We start from the raw sequence: 23558 nt of genomic DNA on the forward strand, positions 1-23558 counted from the left end.
AAGGCTTACCAAATCTTGGAGCATATACCGTGATGTCTCCCATGTTTCCTGATCGTCAGACACCTAACAATTGGGTCTTATGCTTGCTCTGGTGAGTTTCAGTCTTGTTTTGCCCCATTCCACATTTCTAGGCTACTGTCCATCACCTCAGAGTAGCAACTTTTACCCTGTGTCATTGATGTGGATGTTGGAAGCAGGCACCTTGCTGTTTTCAATTTTTCATGGCTCCATATCTAAGAGTTTGTTGTGGGTCTCTGAATAAACTACAGATTTGGGATCTTGAAAAAAAAAATGATAAAACTTTTAAGATGATAGAAGCTCTTTAATGTTGACTGGATGAATTTTTTTTCATTGTAAGATGTATATGAATACAAGGTAAAAATGTAGAATTGTGTAGTTTGAATATTATGTACCCTCAACCAAAAGACCCATATACCAAAGGTATAGTCCATAATAGAACAATGATCAGAGTTGGTGACTTGGGAAAAGTGAGACCATCTTGGGTACTTACCCCAGGCAGTTAAAACTAAAACTGACAATATAAAATATCAATATAAATAAATATAAATATAAAAAACTGTCTTTTTCTAAAAAATAAATAATATTCTCTTTTGAGTGCTTCAGAGTTGAGGGGAGGCTTTGAAAAAAGTAATATAAAAGTAGTATTTAAAATATATTGAAAGTAGGGATGTAGAATTACTAAACAAGAAAACAAATGAAAAGCTGCAAAAAAAAAAAAAACACTTGAAAATATGAGGAGGACTAAAATAATTTCATGATATCCATAGTAGGAGATCAGCCATAAAATGGACTCTTTGTGAGCTGAGACCCCAGAATGACCACCCAGTCTTCAACCTCTCCTAAATCTCCTTGGCCTTGGAAATTCCACCATTGGCACACTTCTCATGTTTGGGCTCTCTGTTCCCACTTGTCATTTCCCCATTCTGTGTGATTGCCATGAAATATTTCCCAAACTGTATCACTGGTTTTTTATAATAGTTATGGTTGTTTTCAAAAGTCATTAATTATAAGAGCAATGCAGTTTAAATTGCTCTTACAAATATTGGAGTTTATATTTTAACTTGACTGAATGCCTAATGGTGAATGACTGTTTCCATTGGCACTACACTCCTGTGACATTGGGGGTATGTTTCTGCCACTCTTTAGGACCCCTTTTTGATCACTGTATGGCTAAAGTGTCTTTAACTATTGCATCTATAATTAAAACAAGAAAAAAGATGAAAGACACATATATGCTATTCTACAATTTAAGAAGTAAGATTTCCTAGAAGTCACCCATATGCTTCTGCTTTAATCTCATTAAAATCACAGATGGGAGTCTGCAGCTTGCCTGACTGTCGCTGCAAATGGGAAAGGCTCAGTGAGTAAGAACCCTGGGTGTGTTGATAGCGTCAATAGCTAACGCCCACATCAGGCTTTATGGCTGAAGTCTTGTCTTCACAGCCTGTTCTGATTATCATTATCTTTCAAGTGTAAACACCTGGTGGCACTGGTGCATTAACTTTGCACATCAGCATTCAGTACCATTTAGGATGCTTACCTGACTTTGATTCAGTAGACAAAGAGAAGTCTTAGAGTCTAGGTTAGAGCTGCTTTGATCGTCTCTTCTTGTGAGTCAGTATGGACATAGAATCCTATCCCAAATTTTAAGTTCTAAAATGCAGTATGTTAGCTGGGCAGTGGTCCCAGGACAGGCAGGTAGTTCTCTTTGAGTTGGAGGCCAGTCTGGTCTACAGAAGTTCCAAGAGAGCCAGAGATATATAGAGAAACCATGACTCAAAACAAAACAAAACAGAACAGAACACAAATAATAACAGCAGCAGCAACAATAAGTGCAGTATTTTATTTTCCATTCCTTTTACATCCTTTTCATTCTATATTGTGTACCCAAACATTCCCATTTAACCTTTAAAACACATTTTCTTCAATGAGCTTGACTGTGCTTGCTCTCTTTCTTTCATTCTTGATTTTGGAGTGGGTACTGTGGTGTCTCCCTCAGATCTACTCTTCATGGCCCATATATACATCTTAGCTGCTGGGAATTTTTCCTGCTCAAGACTCTCAAATGCATTTCCTGAATAACTTTGTCCTTGGTTTCTGGACAATTCCTCCGTCCAGACTCTTCTCCTTGTTATTTGGCTAATACAGATATACAGAATCTCAGCTTAGGGTAGCACAGAATGTTCACAGGGCCTGCCAGATACAGTTGTCTCTGTTTCAGCTCCATTTGCTCTGTGGATCAGGACCTTGGTTTGTGGAATTTGCTCTTCTTTCTTCACAACTTCATCTTCTGAGACTTCTAATCTATATAGCTTTTAATTCAGAATCTGTTTCTAGGACTCAATTAAACTCAAGTCAGTTGTTATTTGTAACAAACAAAATAATCTCTGGTCAGTGTTGGCCTTTTAGAGATATTGGTAATGATTTGTGGCAGCCAGTTTTGCTATGCAAAATGAATTCTTAACATACCAGACCACTGAGCCATGCTTTAAAATTGGAGAATTTTTTCTAGAGACTGCTATAGCAAAGAAGCATTTTCTTCTCCAAAATATGAACTATTTCTACACAGTTTTCCTTATTAAAATGTTTGTCATAGGGCCACAACTCCAGACACCAATGTCTACATTAATACTGGAGACCTACTGTGGTTATTATCATTTCTCCTATACCCACACATATTCATACACCACCACACACCCTAATGTTATGTGCAGTGCTCTGCTGTACTTGACTGTGACTAGGAGATAGTGATATATCTCCAAACACATTGGAACATCCTGGAAAAGCAGCTTAAATCATTGAAGTCTTAAAATATAAAAGTATCACTGTCTTTAACCATAGAAGATATCCTTGCCACATTAACTATCAAAGGAGAAGATGCCATGCTCTGTGCCTGAGAAGAAATACTCTGATTGCCTTAAATGTACACTGAAGCATGCATATATTCATAGAGATTATGACATCTAAAGCTCATAAAAATATCTATTTTCTATTTCAGTGTTTACATTTTGTATTGATTATAGTGCTTATCAAGTCATTAATAAAAGTGCTAATGTAATTGAGTATTAAATCATGGTTTTTCAAATAAAAATTTACCATTCTCTTCATTTTTAAAGTTCCACATTTATTTATTTCTCTTAATTATATTTATCCTGATTATTTGTCTTATTATATTATCCTTATTTATTTATCCTTATATTATCACTGATATTCTGAAGGCTGACGTTCAACTCAACATTTCTTGAATACTCAAAGCTAGTGAAATGCAAAACCTTCCTGGGAATTGCAACCAATGCACACAGGATAAACTCTGACAAAGCCAGCCTGTGTCAGAGGTGTGATATACGGCTCCAGTTGTAGAGCACAAACCAATAAGAAATAGGACCAACAAGCCTGTCCACTCATCCTTATGTGTAAGGCTTGCTGGTATGCAGAGAATATGAGCTGGATTGTGTTTGGCTTTCAATAAATACTAGTCATGATGGTGCTTACTTTGAGAGTTTGTTGTTGCTACATTATCAGGAAATTTACTGGTCAAAGTGTAGAGTGAAAAATTATAAAGGCCATTTTATGAAATATGTGTAGATTTCTTTGCCCTTAGACCTGGGCAGAAAAGTGCAGATTCCAGAACGAGGAACTGAAAATAAGATTTCAGGCCTTCACTTCCCCGGAGCACTTCCCCGGGTGGAGGACATTATTCCCTGAATCAAGCCTCAGGCAGTAGGCCCGCCTATGGGTGGAAAAGGCCCAAGGCAGGAAGGCATTCCTGACCACAGATAAAAGATGCAAGCCACCTAGGTGGGGCTATAGCCCAAAGAGGTGAAGATAATTAATCTGAAATAGTTGGTAAATGACAGGGTGGGGCACAGTGACATGGCTATTAACCTTTCAGGGTGGGTTTCTCTGGAATGTTTCGCTATTCTTATGTATCCTTGGCAACCCCTTACCCCCTCCTCACTCCCCTGATTTGTGGTTTTGCTCTTTAAAAGACCCCTTACCCATCACTCTGGGCCAAACCTTGCTCTTCAGAGAGAGAGCTTGTGGTTTGACCGCCGGCCAATTTCCCTAATAAAGCCTCTGCTGATTGCATCCAGGTATGGTTTCTTGTGATCTTTGGGTGGTCGTGATTTCTTGAGACTTGAGGAAGGGTCTCCTGAGTATGGGGGTCTTCAAAAGCATGAGGAATTCTGTTCACATGGCAACTCAAAATAAATAATATACTTAGTAGAATAGAATTTACATTTTATATTAAATACATACACACGTACACACACATTTTTTTCTTAAAAATATAAAGTATTATCAAGCTTTCACTTTACGTTTTTCAAATAAAGGGTTAATTTTGTTTTGTTTTTTGTTTTTTAGTTTTATATTTTTATTTATTCACTTTACATCCTGCTTACTGCTTCCTCCTGGTCTCTCCCTCCTACAATCCTTCCCCCATGCCCCATTCCCTTCTTCTCTGAGAGGGTGGAACCCTCCTGGGTATTCCTCCATCATGCCACTTCATGCTCCTGCAAGGCTAGGAGCATCCTGTCTCACTGAGGCCAGACAAGGTAGTCCAGGGCAGAGGATCCTTTCTTGCATATTTGTCTTGGATGTAATGAAATACAAATTCTCACTTTATACCACAGGATTCCTATAATACATTTTATTCCTAAAAGTACAGTTTAAACTACAAATAGCTTTTATCTTCATCCAGACAACATTTGGTTTGTGGTATTTTTTTGTTGTACTAAAAACAAGCCTCTAATAATCTTTCCTATGTCTAAAACCCTGTAAAAGTCTCCATTTCTCCAAGGAATTTTTCAAGTACTATATATTCTTTGTTGTTTTTTCAGTTTTATATTGCTAGAGTGGAAAATTTTAATATATGTATCAAAAGTGAAGACAGAGAGAACAAAACAGAAAATCTCAGTGAGTCCCAGAGTCCACAGTGTTTGCATATGTTTTAAATAATAAACTATGTTCAGAAAGTCATTTTTTAAAATTCTGTGGTAAATTGTTTTGTTTTTATCCTTGTATTAAAAATAGCTTCCCCCTTACATAATCTATCCTGATTATAATTTTCCTTCCCACTATTCCTCCCAGTTTCTCCCCACTGCCCCTCCCTTCTCAATCCACTCCTTTTCTGTCTCTTATTACAAACAAGCTTCTAAGTGATAATAATAAAATAAAATATAATAAAATAAAACAAAAGTAGCAGACTGGAATAGGACTAAACAAATAAACAGAAGTAAAAGGGCCCAAGAGAAGGCACAAGAAATAGATATAGATGTGGAGACTCATTGAATCTCACATTCACGAATCCCATAAAAGCACTAAGCTAGAAACAATAATATATACCCAAAGGCTTAATAGGACCCAATGCATGTATGTGTGTGTGTGTGTGTGAGAGAGAGAGAGAGAGAGAGAAAGAGAGAGAGAGAGAGAGAGATTAAAATAGATATTTTAAAACCCTGACATGACATTATGAGACAGAGAAGCTCCAAAAGTGCCATTGAGTTAATTTTCTATTGGCTATCTACTCCTGATCATACATCCTACCTTTAAGAGTAGTTTGTTTCCCAGTAAGATCCCCTGTGGAAACTAAAATTTAATTTTCATGTGGTTATTAATTGGAGATTGCTTTGGGGCTAGGGATGGGGTCATATGTTCGCTTCTCCTTTCAGCTAGGACCTCATCTGATGCAGACCTCTGCAGGCTCTGAGCATGCTGCTTCAATCTCTGTGAGATCACATTCTATGGATTCTGTTAATTTAGAGGGTCTCGTTTTGCTAGTATTCTCCATTCTTTCTGGCTCTCAGATTTTTTTCATATCATCCTCTGTAAGATTCCCTGAGCTCTGAAGGGAGAGATTTAATGGAGACATCCCATTTATGGATGAGCATTCCAAAGTGTCTCACTCTCTGCATATTTTATGAATGTGAGTTACTCCCATCAGCTGCAAGAGGAAGCATCTAGAATGATGTCTTAGTAAAGCACTGATCTATTACTGTATCAATATGTACTTAGGATTCATTTTATGGTACTGTTGCTTTAAAAACAGTACTAGCATTTTTTAGAGGAATGACATCATGCCAACCCAATGTTTTATAGCTGGGTTGGTGTCTATACTCCTTTGGTAGCATGGAGAGTATCTTCATGTATCAAAGATGCTAGGACATAGGGGTGACGGCTCTATTTAAACACCAGATAGATTTCTCCATGTTCAATGAGTGTGTAGGTGTTGTCTTCAGCAACAACTTAGGATTGCTGTCAGTTTGTGGATAGCAACCTAAAGCCTTGGCAACAACCTGGGTATTTGAGGAATTCCCTTGGGACTCCTTTGGCCCAGAACTCAATAGGATGTAACACAATCCATGTGCTGAAAGTTCTATTTGGTTAACAAAAAATGGCCAGTTGATGTTCTGTCTACTCCATTATTTGGCAATAACATTTAGATTCCCTTCATAAACATATACATTTTATGAAGCTTCTATACATTAGGTTTCCATACAACACCTCAATGTATCAAGATACATTGCTTGAAATTCTCAGAAATAAATAACATAATAAAGCAGTTTACAGCAAACACATTGCCAGCATCATCTTTAATGGGGAGAAACTCAAAGCTTTTTCACTAAAATCCTGATTTATCTTGATCATATTTTACTTTTGCTCCCTTCGCCTCCAAGTTCAAATTCATTTCTTTTCTTTTCCTGATGATGTTCATTTTGAGTGGAATGAGCTAGAATTTCACACAAATTTTAATTTGTATTTAACTGATGAAGGCTAACACTGTTGCTGTACAGTTGTACATACATGTCTTGGTTTCATGTAATTCCATTTGTCAATTATTGAGGTTATTTCCTGTGCTACAAACCTGTTCAGAAGATTGTTGTCTGTAACTATATTGTTAAGTATTTTTCCTTCAGAAGTTTCCAATTTCAGATTGTCAACAAAGTCTTTGATCCATTTTAAACTGATTTTATCCAGACTAAAAGATATTAATCTAGTTTTACTTTTCTACATATGATAATGAGTGCAGTTTTCCTAAGACTGTTTATTAATAAGGCTGACTTTTCTTCAATGTGTATATTTACATCACCATTCAAGTGTAGTTGGCTAACTGAATGAGTTTGTTTACATGTCCACTATTCTATTCTGCTTATCCTGTACATGCACTTGTACAATGCACTGTTCATTATCATGTTCTCTAATAAAATTTGAGATTTACTATTGGGATGTCTCTAGCATTGTTATTTCTACTAAATATTGTTCTAGCTATTAGGAATCCCCAAACTTGCATGTCAATTTTAATATTTCCTATCCAAATCCATGAAGATTGTCATTGGGATTTTGCTTGAGATTGACTTGAATATGTGCATTAGTTTTGATACTATACCTATTTTTATAATATTCAATTCACTGGTCAATGAACATTATGGGGGAGGAATGATATTTTATCTTCTAATATATTCATAGGTTTATTTTTGAGATTTGTGACTACTTGTGTAGGTTTATTCATAAGGCTTTAAGTGTTACTGCAAATTATTTATTTCTAAGTATATTTGACATACTGTTTATTACTGTTATGTATGTAGAAAAACTCTGATTTCCATAAAATGATTTTATGTTTTTACTGAAAGTTTTTAACTAGTCTAGAAATTCTCTGATGAAGCCTGGAGGGTCTTTTAAGGATAGAATATATCACCTGCAAGTAATGATGACACCAGTTCTTCCTTTCCTATTTGCATTTTTCTATTGTATTATTACTGTACCTAAATTTTCAAACACTATAAAGAATAACATTGGAAAGAGTGGGTATTTTTTCTCATTCCTGATTTATAAAAAAAAAAAATGCTTTCTGCTTACCCCATTTACTATAAAGTTATTACAGGTTGCTACATATGACTTATATTGTATTAAAGTATGCAACTTTTATTTATGATTTCTTAGGTAATTTTATTGTAAAGGAATTTTAAACTGTGTCAAATACCTTTTCTGCATTCACCAAGTTGGACAAGTGATTTCTGACTGTAATTATATTTAGATAGTGCATTATACTTCTTATTTGTGTATGTGAAACCATCTATGTATTCTTTAAATGAAACCAGCTTGATTTGCTGTATTTGTTTAGAGCTTTATTTATTTTTATTTTATGTGTATTTTTAATTTATGTGTTTTCACTTCATATCTATATTATGCCACATGCATGTGTGGTGCCTGTGCAGGCCAGAAAAGGGTGTCACATTCCCTATAACTGAAGTTATGGATGATTGTAGACTGCCATGTGGGTGCTGGGATCTAAACCCAAGTTCAATGTTAAAGTAGTGAATGCTATAAGCTCTGAGACATCTCTCTAGTCCTTCTTCTTGACTTGAAGAAATTTTATTGAGAATTCTTATGCATAGTTTACTTTCTGTGTTTTATCTTTATCTGTTTTTTACTCCAAGATACTTGGCCAAAGAATGAATTTTGTAGTTCTATTTTATAGAACACCTTAAGAAACATTGACATTAGTTCTCCTTGAAAATTTTTATAGAATTCAGGTAACAACCTATCTGGTCCTGGAGTTTCATATGCTGCAATGCTTTTAATTAGTTATTTAGTCTTATTCACATTTATGGATGTTTACTTGTATTCTTTTGATTTACTTCTGGTAGGTCATATATATCTAGATATTTATTTATCTTATTTAATTTTACAAGTATTTAAATTTAAAATTCCAAAGTACTTCTTAATGATTTTCTATATTTAACTGGAATCCACAGTAATCCACAGCTTTCCCTCTCTAACTTGATTAATTTGAATTTTTTCTTTTACTTGATTAGGATTTTTTGAACTTTCTCTTACTTTTTCAATGAAGCAACTCTTGTATTGTTTCATTGTGTTGCTCTTTTGGTCTTCCTTTAATTCTCTTCCTCCATTACCTTTAATATTTCTTGTTTTCTGTTATAAGGTTCAGATGGCTCTTGCTCACTAGGTCATCGTGGGTCACAATTAGATCAATGGAACTTTCCTTCCTTCTTTCTCCTCCTCCTTTTTCTCCTCCTCCTCCTCTTCCCCCTCCTCCTCCTCTTTCTCCTCCTCCCCCTCCTCTTTCTCCTCCTCTATCTTTTTTTTTTTTTACACGAATACTCACAGCTCCAAGCTTTCCTCTTAGAAATGCTTAATCTGTATCCTAAAGATCCAAGGGTTCTGGTAAGTTATAGTTTTTTTTCATTGGTCTATGAGAACTTTCAAATTTTTTTCTTTGATTTCTTTGATGACCTGCAAGTAATTCAAGCCTTGTCCATATATTTGTGTAGTTTTCTTGCTATTGACTTGTGAGTGTTACAAGATATGGAAGTTTATTTCAATTGTTCTGTATTTAAGAAAACTTCATGCATTTTCTGTTTAAAATATTTTTATGTTTCTCATATTTTTGTGTTTAACATGTATTCATTTGTTAGTTCAGGTACCTCTTCTGCAGTTTGGAGAGATATCTTCTCCATTTTGTTTGGGAGGGGTTGTTAGTTTTAGTTTATTTGTTTTGTTTTGAAACAGGGTTTCTCTGTCTAGTCTTGGTGGTCCTGAAACTCAATGTAGACCACATTGGCCTCAAACTCAGAGAAATCAGCTTGCCTCTACCTCATGGGTCCTAGGCTTAAAGGTCTGTACCACCACTGCTTGACAGGAGATATTTTGTTAATGAATATGTTATTCTTTAAGATTTAACCCTTACTACTACTCAACTGGAGAAAAGACATTCCTGTAGCACCTACAGCATCAAAAGTAAAATGTTAAGAAACGTACCTAAAGTTGATTAGAAGTCACTAAAACATCAAAATGAGCATAGAACTAAACACGGCAAAACCTCTCTAGACTGTCATGATGGTCAACATTATTTAGGGTAAATGTAGGGATAGTCAATAAATGAGGTGAGTGAAAGGTAAAAAGAGATATAAAAAATTAAAAATGTTTTATAGTAAAAAGGAAAAAAATCTTGCTAAACACACAGAAAACAAGAGAAAAAGTTTAAGGAATCATACCAGGAAAAGACTTTTCAAAAGAATAGATGTTAGAATGGCTTCTTTTTGGACCCTGAAATATTGGAGACAGCTAGTAATATCATTCAGTGAGAGAGCCAATAGAATGGGGGGTGGGTCTCTTGTCTTTCTGTGTTTTATGCTGTTTCTGTATATCTATATTCACTAGAGCTTTCTTCACAGAAGCCAGTGATCTTCTTTGGGTCTCTGCTGGCCACATTTAGCTCTGAATTCTTCTAGGGTTTACATGTCCATCCTGCTTAAATTCCCTAGATATGACTCAGTTATTCTGACTGTATATTAGGGAATGGGGGATGAAAAGAGTACTTTAAAGACCTAGGTATTAGTCACCATGTTGGAGAGATGTATTTGTGTGTACAATGTATGCCCTTGGAATTTAGAATTCTTTGGCTCAACATTTGTACATGGTGACTAGTTGGTTTGAGAATTTGATCTGCCTGTTGGCCTCAGCCTTGGCATCATCAGACTGTAGGATAATTATCAGTTGGAGTCTGTACTAAACCACTGTAAGCAGGGTTATTTCTCCTTATGTTCTGCCACACCTGAGCCAGCCTTCTGCAGCCTATACTCTCCTCCTCTCCACAACTGCCCTTCTGGCCTGTCTCTCACATAGGGTCTGTGGTGAGACCAGTTGTAGTTCCCAGACTAGAGTATGTTGTTCTTTGACCTTAGGCTCTAGGATAGCTCAGTTTTCAACAATAGAATCTCAAGATGGTGCTTGATTGCTGCCCTCCTAGTCACACAATGATTCAATAGGGGTTCTTCAACTAACCTATCTCCCAGAGAAACCACATTCTTATCAAAAGCCAAATTTAATTAAGGTTTTTGAGAGCTGTGACATTTTATGAACAGAGGCCTATCTGGCTTCCATCTGGCTTACACTAGGGAAATTGTTTGGAGTTTCTCCTGAATTAGGGAGCTAGAGGCCTGAGACTGTGTTGGACTCCCTTCTATGTAGGGCACCTCTTTGTCTTTCCTCATTACCTGTATCTTTTCACTTTATTCCTGGGTCTCCAAAGTTTCTTCTAAATGTCTTTTCTTTGATTAAAATTTATTTTCTTTCCCCCTGACTCTCTCCTCCACAGGCTTTCCCAGAAGCAATGACTGGTCTGCTGTTTTACCCAGAATTCTATATAATTAGTAAAATTGAGAAATTGACATTGATACAGTGTTCATGTAGCCTGGCTATATGCTTCTCATGGGAAAAAGTCACATGGCATTATGGTCATGTTTCTGTTACTCTAGACATGATCGATAGCTTTGCCTTGTTTTGCACAGCACTGCTACAGAGTCATGATGGTGAGTTATGTGTAAGGTTTCCATCATGAACATTTTGCCCTAGTGACTTCTCATGTCTGTGTTCAGATGATGTATTTTTGTCAGGATGCTCTTGGAAGTCAGAAGACAATTGTCTTCAGTTGCTTCTTTCATCCTATCATGTGAGTCTCAGGCCTCGAATTCAGGCTTTAAGGCTTGCCAATACCTTTACTTACTAATAAGCCATCTCCTCATCATTTATTTGCTTTTACTTTGGTCGTTTTGAAATGTTGTCTTAATATAGTTTGCATAAGAGAAATCACTTATTCTACAGTGTTATTTCAGTTGACATTAGCTACTTTTTAAAGAACATAACACAAATGTTTCAATAGAATTCAATTCTTAAAAGTTTTGCAAAGGTGGCACCTTTCACATAATACCCTACTATCTGATTTGTTAGGAAATCCACTAGGCTAGCAGAATACAATTAAAATTTTATTCTGTCTGTCACCGCTAAAAGCCCGATCAAATCCACTAGGCTAGCAGAATACAATTACAATTTTATTCTATCCATCACCGCTAAAAGGCATGCCAATCTCTGAATTTGAGGCCAGTCTAGTTTACAGAGTGTGTTTTGTATCAGACAAGGCTACACAAAAATACCCTATCTCAAAAACAAACAAACAAACAGAAATGAATCTAAAAAAATGTAAAAACTAATATATTTTTAAAAACAACATATAAATTGGCTAAATATTTCTGTTTGCTTTTGGTTTTAGTTCTGTCTTTTTTTTTTTTTTTGAGACATAATTTTACTGTCTGGTTGAGGCAGGCATCAAAATACTCCTCCTGTTTTTACCTTGTAAATGCTAGCTAGAATTGTTTAGGGATAACTTTTCTAATCTTACTGTTACCATATAAATTGAAACTTAAGATAATTAATTTATACAATAAGCTATTACTGATTTTTGTCATGAATTTCCTTAAATAAACATAAATCATGTAAGTGCTATAAGAAACACATATTTATACTGAGTTTCCTTTACTTAAAATTTGAAACTTGTGTACTTTTCAAAATCACAGCTGACATGATTTTGATGGGTAATATTTTGGAAGAACTCTTCCAAAATATTATGATTTTTCAAAACAATATGGGGTTGCATTGGAGACTAGGAAGTGGCATGATTCATCTCCACCAACTTAGTAGTGGAGAAAGGAGCCACCTTAAAGATTACTACGCGTGCTAAACAGTGAGTCCCAGAAAACACATAGACATTTGAGAAGTAAAGACTGAGAAGCAATGTCATGGGGAGTCCACGGCCTCCAAATAAACAGGATTTGCTCACTAGTGGCCATAATTAATGCTTTTAAAATTAAATAAAACAGAGTAGAAAGTATCTCAAGTTGCCACATGTAGTAAGTAACAGGTGTTGTTTTGTGTAAAGCTGGCTATATATACCTTTAGCAAGCTTGGGCTAAAAAATTACTATATGTTAGTGAACTGTAATATATATATATATATATATATATATATATATATATATATATATATATATATATATATATCCTAACTTTGTTACAAGTAGCTGAGTTGCAGCAAATCCCAGCTAGTCAATTCAAATGTTCAAGTAAAACAGACCAAAGCTGTACCCACTTGGGCTCCCACTCTTGCACTTTTCTCTATATTATTTCATGCTCTTTTCACTAGCTATAAATATAATCTGCCCAGATGGTGGAGTGGGCAATTTTGAATGACATTTTGGATAACCGTTTGAATCTGGAACTACCAATATAGCCAACAAAGATATAAAAATGTAGATTTGTTATAATTTCTCCTTTAATCAGTGTGTGTTTAAAACATACCAACAGGGGCAGCAGAGATAACTCAGGAGTTCAGCTCATCTATTGCTCTTACAAACGACCTGCTTTGGTTCCTAGCACCCAAGTGGTGGCTCAAAATTTCCTATAGCTCTACTTGCAAAGGGGTCAGATTCCTCTTGTTGGTCTTTACGGTAATCTATCATGCATGTTGTACACTTAAACATATATAGGCAGCCACACACACAATGAAAATAAATAAGAAAAAAATTATTATTATTAAAATCTTAGAAAAACTCTACAAAGCTATATGTTACTTATAGATGTGGTATAGAGAAGACAAATAATTTCTTTATTGTAATACAGTAAAGAAATCTTAAAAGCTACTGCTTTTGACTTAGTATTTTTCTGCTTTAAGCTGCTAATCTCACATATGAAAGTGTGATGCATCTTATTCTTCATGTGAGTTATTTTCAGGGCTACTTTCGCCGTGCCTGCTCCATCTCCCCAGAAATACACAGGTAAAAGCTTTTCTATAAATAGGTTCTCCCAGCAGTAACTTTCTCATAAATTCTAAAGCATTTCCCAACAACAGACTAGTTGTGTTAGATACCAGATCTCTTTCTTTCATCGGCAATGATCTCAAGGCTTTTATTGCCTAGGTACACTTGATACACGACTCGAAACACTTATCCTTCCTATTTGATACGTTCATCCCTCTATTCTGATTCTCAACTCTGTTCTACAGTCTCTGCCTTTATCTGTTACATGAATAAAGGACCTACAAGCAAAAGTGGTCTATGGTATACAAGGACATCTCTGGAATACCCCTCTTTTATACATTGTATAATCAATATAAACAATTTTATAAATTGTTTATTCTGCTTCTCATAGGACTAATACATTGCTCACTGAAATTGTGTAACTCACATTCTAGAAATGACAAACTGCCTTCTCTTGATTGATATGACAGGGTGGGTAGCTACCAGTTAAATCTGCCAAGCAAAGCTGCTTTAATTGGCCTGTACATTTAAATCAGTGTCTTGTATCTAGGTATAATAAATTCTCAGATTCTCAGATGAGAATTAAACTTGTCAGACAGATGATCAGATCTGGCAAGTTCAGATACACAGCTGACTGAATCCTTGGTGGCTTATTTATATAAACTGGTGTGTAAATATTTTCTGTCCCTTTTGCCTCCTCGTAGCATTGAGAGTTCCTGGAATCTTCATGTTGTGTTTATTATTAAAGATTTAATGAATATGTGTAGACTAAATAAAAATATAATGAGCCAGCATGCCCAAGGTCAGTTCTTTCCTATTTTGCATTTATTTTTGATGGATACATGGTTCCTTTTTTGCTCCCATCTCTAGCAACCACACTATTCTGTTCTCAACTATAAGATCAATGGGTGCAGATTCCACATGTGAGCCCAGGCATGCCCCATTTGTCTTTCTCTGCATGACTTATCTCATTTAGAGCAAAGTGCCCTGGTGTGACATCTTCATAAAGCTGAATAGTTTTTGTTGTGTATACATGCCACATTCTCTTTGTTCATTCAGTCACTGATGGTCATTTATGTTGGTTTAATATCTTAGCTACTGTAAATAGTACTAAGATAAACATGGGGTGCAGATGTTTGTTTGATGTCTGGTTTCATTTTGGGAACAATAGGATGGCTGGACTATGCGGTAATTCAACTTTTTGGAGAATCCCTATGGTGTTTTCATTCATAATGAGCTCCTCCCTCTTGTTCTGACCCACACTGGATAAACTTCTTTCTGTCTCTTTATTTTCACCAGCATTTTTTACTCTTTACTTAATGGCAATAGATAGCCTGACTCACACCATGTGATATTGCAGTCCAGTTTTGATTTGTATTTTTTATAAAATTAAATGTGTGCTTCTAAAGCATCTGTGCTTCTCTCTCTCTCTCTCTCTCTCTCTCTCAACTATGTAAGAAATTGAATAACCTACAAACAGATATCAAGGCTCCCTTTTGTTCATAGACTGGAAGAACTGATGCTATTAAGATGTCCATAGATTCAGAGTATCCTAAGGGTCTAAGATTCAGTAATATTATCACAATATAATTTCAAATATTTGTCTTCACATACATAGAAAAAAGATCACATCCTCACATGCATGAGAAAACATGAAATATCCCCAAATACCCTAAATGATATCAAGGGAAACAAAAGTGGAGATATCACCAGAGGACCTGGTGCTAAAATAAACTACAAATGCTAGTAACCAAAATAGCAGGTCACTGACAAAAGAAAATTCACACAGAACACAGGGAATAAAGGAAGAGCCAGAGCTGTACCAGAACACTCACAGGCTACTGGTATTTTACAGTGTTCCAAGAGCACAAAAAGGAAAGAAGAATGGATACATATATGAAGAAGAATCAGTGTATTGAAGACTTCAACTCAATACTATGAAACTCTATAAAAATTCTAAGAACAGAGAACTGTTGCATGGCATTGGTACAGGCAATGCTGTTTTAGGTAAGCTCCCAACACCACTGACAGCAAAAGCAAATGAAGACAAATGAGATTACTTTAATTAAAAATTTACTCAGCAAAGACCATAATTACGGAATAACTAGGAAAACTATTGAATGGTCGGAAATACTTTCAAGCTGCACCTTAGACTTGAGGTGAATGTGTAAGAAAATTAGAACAACTTTACAGCAACTAACTTTCATAAATAATGATTTTTTTTTAAAAGACTAAATGAAATGACATCCTTTTGGTCAACTATAATGAGGGTATCGGCAGCTTCAAGGCTCAGCTTCTTCCTCAGGGTTTGAAATGTATCTTAGAAGAGATCTTATTCAAACCTAGCACTTCATCTATCAACTCTACCAAAAGAAAAGTCCCTATCGTTGCCCTGGTCCCTGAACTCTAATCTGTCTTTAAACTAACCCTCAGCTCTGCCTCTCTGCCAGAGCTTAATCTCTCAACTGCCAAAGCTTGCTTTTCAGATGAATGCCCATTGTGTTTAAATGCTGCCCTTCTCATCACACACACATCACTTTGAATTCTCAGCAAGTTTGTTTCTCTTTTTTTTTTTTTCCTCAATGAACATATTCAGAGAGTTTCAGTTTAAGGTTTTCCATTCTTTTGAGTGTTGAATTCCTTGGTTCTTAAAAGCTTTTTTTTTTTCTCCTTTACTCAATGTCAAAATTTATTACCTTAATAGGAAAAAATTAATCTCTTTGCATCCAGCCTTTGGTCTTTTTATGGGCATTGGTTTAGGATACTAATAGACAGTATTTATCAACTATCTATCATGTGTTTGTCAATTTTGTTCTCTTGGGAATTTGAGCTGTACCACTAAGCAAAAGTCAACAGTGGGTACACTCATAGGCTTTTTAGACAGTGAAGTGTACTGTCACATGATAGACACATGTAATAACATAAACCAGGTAGAATAAATTCTAAGAAAAAAAAAGTAAAAAGATAAGAAAAGACAGATTAACCAGGTTCATTGTTAAATATAATTGATTTTCCATAAAGTTTAAGTTTGTAGTCACTTAAGGAAAACTTGTAGTGTGCTGGGTTAAATGTCATAAAATGCTGTTCTTTCTATTTCTCTACTCAAACACATACATTAATAATCCATGCATAAAAGCAACAAAATAAACTCCAAAGCACTTGCACAATATTACTTAATATAGTTGTAACTACACTTGCTTGATCTCATTTCATAAATACAAAATTTTAGCAAAATTTATTGGTGAACCTCTTGTCTTTTATTCTTTCCTATTTAATTGGGTCTGTTCCTATCTGAAGAATTATTTTCTTTCAGGCCCCTTTGCAAAATTCCTTCTTGTTTGGAAATCTTTCATAAACACACTCACACACAAGAGAGAGAGAGAGAGAGAGAGAGAGAGAGAGAGAGAGAGAGAGAGAGAGAGAGAGAGAGAATTTTGTATTTTGTTTCCAGACTGTGCTTTAAAGTGTCTAGTATCTTGCATCTTCAAGGTCTTAGAAACTTTAGAATTAATATACTCAAAAAACCTCAAAATCCTTGAGAAAAATAAATACCAAGACAATGATCTTCTTTCCAGAATCCTTCCTTAGTAAATGACACTATTTTTTCTCTAGTTGTGTGAATTGGAGACATCAAATATCTGCTTTGACACCATTTTTTTTTATTTCATATGTGACATGGATCCTCATCATGGAAGATTAATTTTATCCCTTAAATGCTTCTCAAAAAATTAATTTGTTTCTGTCTTCATCACCAACTTTTGCTCTAAAATGTGTCAGTGGCAATCCAATTCTTAAGAGTGAGCATATGCCCAGTGTTTAGGGTGGCTGCAACTGAGCTTGGATATGGTGTTATTGGCTTGTCCATGTGTACAGGAAACTCAACAATTAACAGGGAAATACTTTAAAACAGTGATGACTTGGATACAAAAATACTGTAAAATAATAAATGTTACATATGTCAAAATGTTTGATGATCTAAATGTAATGGCAGAAATTTCTAGAAGCAGAGTGCTATTTAAACTGAACCATGAAGATATACAAATGCTTGAATGGACTTGTATCCAATAACTACATGAGATCAACATTAGATTCTACCACCACCATCACCACCACCACCACCACCAGCAGCACCACCACCACCAGCAGCACCACCACCAACAACAACAACACCACCACCACCAACAAAAACTATTTCAGAACAACACAGACAATTTATATTTTTCTTCTGTATCCTGATCTTCTGGCGTCATAAGAAAAAACACTACTTATTCCAATCTCATGAGATTTTTCAGCCAACACATGCACACACACATGCACAAGCACAGGCACAGGCACACACACACACACACACAGGTACACATACTCACAGGCATGCACACACACATTCATACAAGCTTCAGCTCTTACATTTAAGATTTCGATGTAGTTTGAGTTAACATGGATTGCCTCTCCACTTTTATCCTCTTTAGTTTTTAATCATCAAAATTTTTCATTTTTTTTAGCACACAGTTCTGTTAGGTTAGGTTTATTTTTACACTATTTTGTTGTTGATGCTATTTCATATTAAATTATTTTCTTAATCATTTTTATTATTTGTCAGTACACAAGAATACAAGTTATTGTTCACTGTTGATTTCCTATTCTTCTACTAACTGAACTTATGATTACTTCTAATAGCTTCAGGGTAGACTCTGTACATTATTTTCACATGCACAATAGTACATGTTAACAGTCCATTCTTCTTCATTCACTGGAATTTAGAGACTTTTCCCTTTGCCTGTTGAAAGAAATTTTACTCTGATAGCTAGATGGGACTAAAATAGTTGTACTTTTTGTTCTTCATCTTGGTGGGAGAATTTTCAGTCTTTCACTAGTGAATGTCTTAACAGTTGGAAGATTTGCATCTATGATGTTAACATGTTATTTTCCTATTTTTAGTCTGCGGATAGTTTTAGCACAAGAAAGAATAAACCAGTGTTAAATGCCTTTTCCATACCCACTGACATGGCTCATGGATTCCTTTTTCATTCTGTTAATATGGTGTATTACATTGATTGTTTTTATATGTCAAATTGTTATTGTCGAATGATTCAATATATTGAAACGCTGTTGTGTTTACAATGTCCTTTACACATGGCTACCTTACACGCTGAGCTCAGACCAATAGATGGATCAAATCACTCCAGTGAATGATCTTTCGTACTGCAATACAGCACAATTACTTTTATCTACTGGTTGTAATAAAGGAGACCATCAACTCCAAGCTATGACAAATATGATGAATCCAATTATGTATCTGGAAATGATGGTTTGTCAATTGACAATGAATTACATTGGTTTATAATCTTTTGACTGACATTCGTTAGTAATTGGTGGCTAAGAATTTTGCATTAGTGCTGATCAGGGATATTGATGTAGTTTCTTGTAGTATTTGGCTGGTTAAGGCTCATGGACCTTCTGGTCTAGTAGATTTTTTGCTATGATGTGTCTTGTCTATTTCAATGGGGGAGGATTAATGAAATTATGAATGTACTTCTACTCTCCTGATGTTCCTCACTCTTCTCCCCTCAGCTCTCATTCTTCAGCTCTTATCTTGAAGTCTCTTTCCCAGGGAGATCATTACTAGTCTTTGTTTTCAGCTTGGTTTCTCAGACCCTCATTCGTCAACAGCACCAGGTACAGTGACACTTTCCAACTCTGGAATTATTTGGTAAATTTCATCCTCACTATCTCCTACCAGAAGACTGGGGTGGCTGAAGGAAATAATAGTGTTTTCTGTGTCTGTCAGTGCAGTCTTCGGTCCTTTATGCCAGGCACATTTCCGATTCTTGGTAAATTCTAGTTGATTGGCTGGATTGTGAGATTGCATGGATGTTTATCCTGTTTCCCAGGTCTTCTTGTGATTCATGATGATCAATGTTCAATTCCTTTCTTTCAAAGTTGTTTTTGGTGGTCTTTCTCTCTCCCCTCTCTCCTCAGTCCTCTCTTCCTTGTTGCTGCTGCTGGCTTTGCCCTTTGCATGTGGCTATCTTACACAGTGAGGTGAGCTCAGACCAATAGATGGATCAGATCAGTTCAGTCAAAGACCTTTGATACTGCAATAGAGCACAATTGCTTTTGTCCACTTGTTCTAATGAAGGAAACCATCAATTGCAAGCTATGACAAAGCATAGGCCCACACAAAAAGAGTTACAAAAACAAATAGGCTTTTAGGATTCGAATTTACATTTAGCAACACCAAGTATATTCAAAGCAGCAGTGCTTTTGTTCGGAATTCACTGCTGTGATCAGGAAATAAGAGCAACACTATGACTAGGGTATTTACTAATCATTATCCAGGCAGTAGAAAAGAATGGAACGCAGCCAATGCTGGAATTAGTGAAAAGATATTTGGTCTTTTTTGTGTGGTTGGGATAATGTGCTTGCTTTTGTTTACCAGGACGTGATTGTAGAACATTCTGGGTTGCTGTTTTGCTCTATCAAAGTCAGAGTGTTTTGTGTGCATTTTTTTCCCTGAAATTATGTTCAGAGGTGGAACATATTCTAGCTGCCATTACCATGTCAGCCTTAAAGAGTATGAATGTATTGTAATAGCTCCTGGATTTCAGAACTCACTATCCTTCTTCTAGTGAGTCACTTCAGTGAGGAGGGTATTCAGAAGGCTTTCCACACCAAGTCTCCTTCCTAGGTTTAAGTGTAGAAGCTGGTTTCTAGGCAGGCAGATTGCAATGTGCAGATAGCATAATTCTAAGAAAGAACATTTTGTGTTTCATTTTTCATTTTGTCCTAGTATAAAAGTCATGTTGTGTTACTGAATTATGAACGTAGATAAATAACATCCCTTACTTACTGAGAAATGCCTGGCATTCTTTGGCTCTACTCACTATCATAAACACACAGAAGAGAAGAAAAGCACAGCAGCTCTCATAATCCCTTCCAAAACCTATGGCCTCTCTACATAGTTTGAATAATTTTTCCAAGATCATCTATCCCTTTGCAACAAAGAAAATCAACAGTTGGATTTTGAGAAAGAACAAATCTGCCAATGAAACTGGCATGGCACATGCAAAGACTGTGGAGGAGCCAAGTAGAGGCTGCAGGCTGAAGATAGTAACAAGCACAAGTGCTGCCCTCTGTGCAGTTGAGATTTTATATTAATGTAGTGATTTTTTTTTTTTTTTTGATAACAGGAGTTGCGTGCCTAACAGGAACAGGAAGCACTGTGATCTACCCAAATTCTTCTGGGATCAGTGAAGCCCAAAGACAGTGGGTTCCAGAAAGTCACTTTGTACTTCCTTCTGTGAAACAGCTTTGATCTTATCTAAGGCTATGCAAAGGCAGTAATTTGTCTCCAGGTCAAGCCATGACTAACACATTGACTATAGCAACCTAAGGGCTACACCATTATGAGTTTTTATAAGGCCAGATTTCACAGCTTAATTAAAGCAAATAAGCTACAGATGTGTAAATATTATCATGTTTCATAACCAGAAAGAGACAGTGATAGAGAGATTGGGAGAGAGATCGAGAGAGAGAGAAATAGAATTAAAAATGTGTGTCTGAGAATAAAACACACTCAGTGATTAAAGGACTCAGAACACAAGAACTATCTAATCTTCAGTAATGCTGAACCTCTTTTGCATTGCCCTCGTGAGTTCTTTTGTCATTTCCCCAAAGATGTCGTACTTTCTCATAGTTCTAGAACCTTCTTTGTTAGTAAATAATTAGCTTCTAACATTATGAAGATAAACTAAAACTACCAGGAAGACCTATTGATTTTATAGAACCCTTAGATCTCATGGGTGAGAAATCCCTTCTGCCTGTCGCTAGTGTTCATACCCCCTTACTTTCTGATTTCTCATATCTCTCTCTCTCTCTCTCTCTCTCTCTCTCTCTCTCTCTCTCTCACACACACACACACACACACACAACCACCCTTTCCTCATTAGAAAATAAATGTATTGCAATACAAATAATTCATATTTGTATTATTTTTAGTTTTATATTTAAGGAAAAAAATACAGATATCCTCTCTCAAACAGTTACATAAACTCACTACTGCTCTTATTTGAATCCTCATAACTTGTAAGTCCCTAGGGTATTTTCCTGATGGATGATTATACCAAGAAAACAACCTTTATCCAGATCAACAATTGTTTCCTAAGTCTGGGTTTAAGTTGCACAGTGAATTTTTATAAAACTCAATAGTTTAAAGGGCAACGTAATTTGTTATCTGTCTTGGTCTTTTTTTTTTCTGATACAATGTTGTCACCTTTTCTCAATTATGTGGTGTTGGGAGACCAGAAGGAATAGCCAAAGCTCATAGGTTAGAATCATTTGAAGTCTTATTCACCACCATGCCAGGCATTTGGTGATGGGTGATGGGTGTAATGCACTTCAGTGTGGTCTTTCCATGGCTTTGCAATGTGAAAATTGGATTTGGAAAGTAGGTATCCTAAGACAGATCTGAAAGGAAGTACTCATGGCCTAATGTTTGAAATGATATAAAGTTATTCTGGCCACTGACTAATCACCAGTATCCTCTCAAGTCCATGGAATTTCTTTCCTTCTCAGATAAGTTGTTTTATACAACAGAAATTTGAAAATTTGGTAATGTCTCATGCTTAGAAAACTCAGTTTTCATAGCCTGGTCTTTTATAGTGCAATCACACAGAGGGTAATTTACAAACAGCAGAAGTATTTTCTCAGAGTCCTAGAGTCAGAGAAGTTCAACAGTATAGCAATTACAGATTCATAGTCTAAAGAGGACTTGTTTTAGATACTCAGATATTAAAAGAAACAAATGCTATAGCCTCACACCAGGAATATCTCAAATCAGCTTCCCCAAGGCCTGGTATTAGGGCATCTTCCACTGTTCTCCTTCTGTGGCATAGGGTTCTACATTTAACTCTGTAAAGGTCACAAATATTAGAACCAAAGTCAAAGTTATGAAATAACCTTTTAACACAATTACAAATGACCATAAAATGATTGTATTAGTGGTTTCTATTCACAACAAATGTATCCTCAAACTTTAACATTCTTTTACTTACTATGTCATGGCAATAAGTTATGAATGCTAAACATTGGTGTACCAACATATTTTTCCTCATTTCTAAAAGAAATATTACATATTTCTTCAAATATAAAATGTTGTAAGCCTCTTTATATCAGCCTACTATAACCTTATATAGATTGTGTGCATGTGCATATGTGTGTGTGTGTGTGTGTGTGTGAGAGAGAGAGAGAGAGAGAGAGAGAGAGAGAGAGAGAGAGAGAGAGAGAGAGAGATCTGTGTGCATGTGCTTATGTGCATATGAAATTGCATAAGGTTTTGAGTAAACATGTGGGGCGTGTGTGCAGGCTAGAGGTTAAACTCACATATATTTCTCAATCTCTCTCTACCTTATTTTTTTGAAACAGCATATCTCCCTGAATGTGGAACTCACTAGTTTAGTGAGTCTGGCTATTCTGTTAGCTCCAGAGATCTTTCTGTTTCTCTTCCACTGCATCTGGGATACAGACGTGCACTTCCATGCCCAGATTTCTCTGTGGGTGCTGAGGATCAGAACTCGGGTCTTCATGCCTACATGGGACTCAGCTTATCCACTCACTCATCTGCCTAGCCCCATGGCTAGGTTTTTATATAGACCTTCTGGAACTTCACTTTTGCTCACTTTGGGTTCACTATATTAATTCACATTCAGTAAAATGTCTTCAACATGTTAAGTAGTTGAATAGTTGTCTTCTGGATATTTCCATTGTCTTTTAATAAAGAGATCCAAGAAGTTAGGTATTAAAATACACCTATATTTTTAGAACCTGTAATACTGAGATGGAAGGAAAATCAGTTTGAAGACATCTTGGGCTACATGATAAGTTCCTAGCTAACCTGAGTTAATAAAACTTGCTTCTAGAATAGCAT

At 35.8% G+C, this 23558-nt stretch overlaps 1 protein-coding gene across 2 annotated transcripts in view; it reads left to right on the top strand.

Annotated features, from left to right (window-relative positions):
- LOC117711703 (aldehyde dehydrogenase 1A1) overlaps window positions 1–23558 on the top strand; it is a 135030-nt gene that overhangs the window by 1498 nt on the left and 109974 nt on the right. The gene's annotated exons all lie outside the window — the stretch shown is intronic.

The sequence above is a fragment of the Arvicanthis niloticus genome, chromosome 1 (genome assembly GCF_011762505.2).
Source record: "Arvicanthis niloticus isolate mArvNil1 chromosome 1, mArvNil1.pat.X, whole genome shotgun sequence".
Classification (NCBI taxonomy): domain Eukaryota; kingdom Metazoa; phylum Chordata; class Mammalia; order Rodentia; family Muridae; genus Arvicanthis; species Arvicanthis niloticus.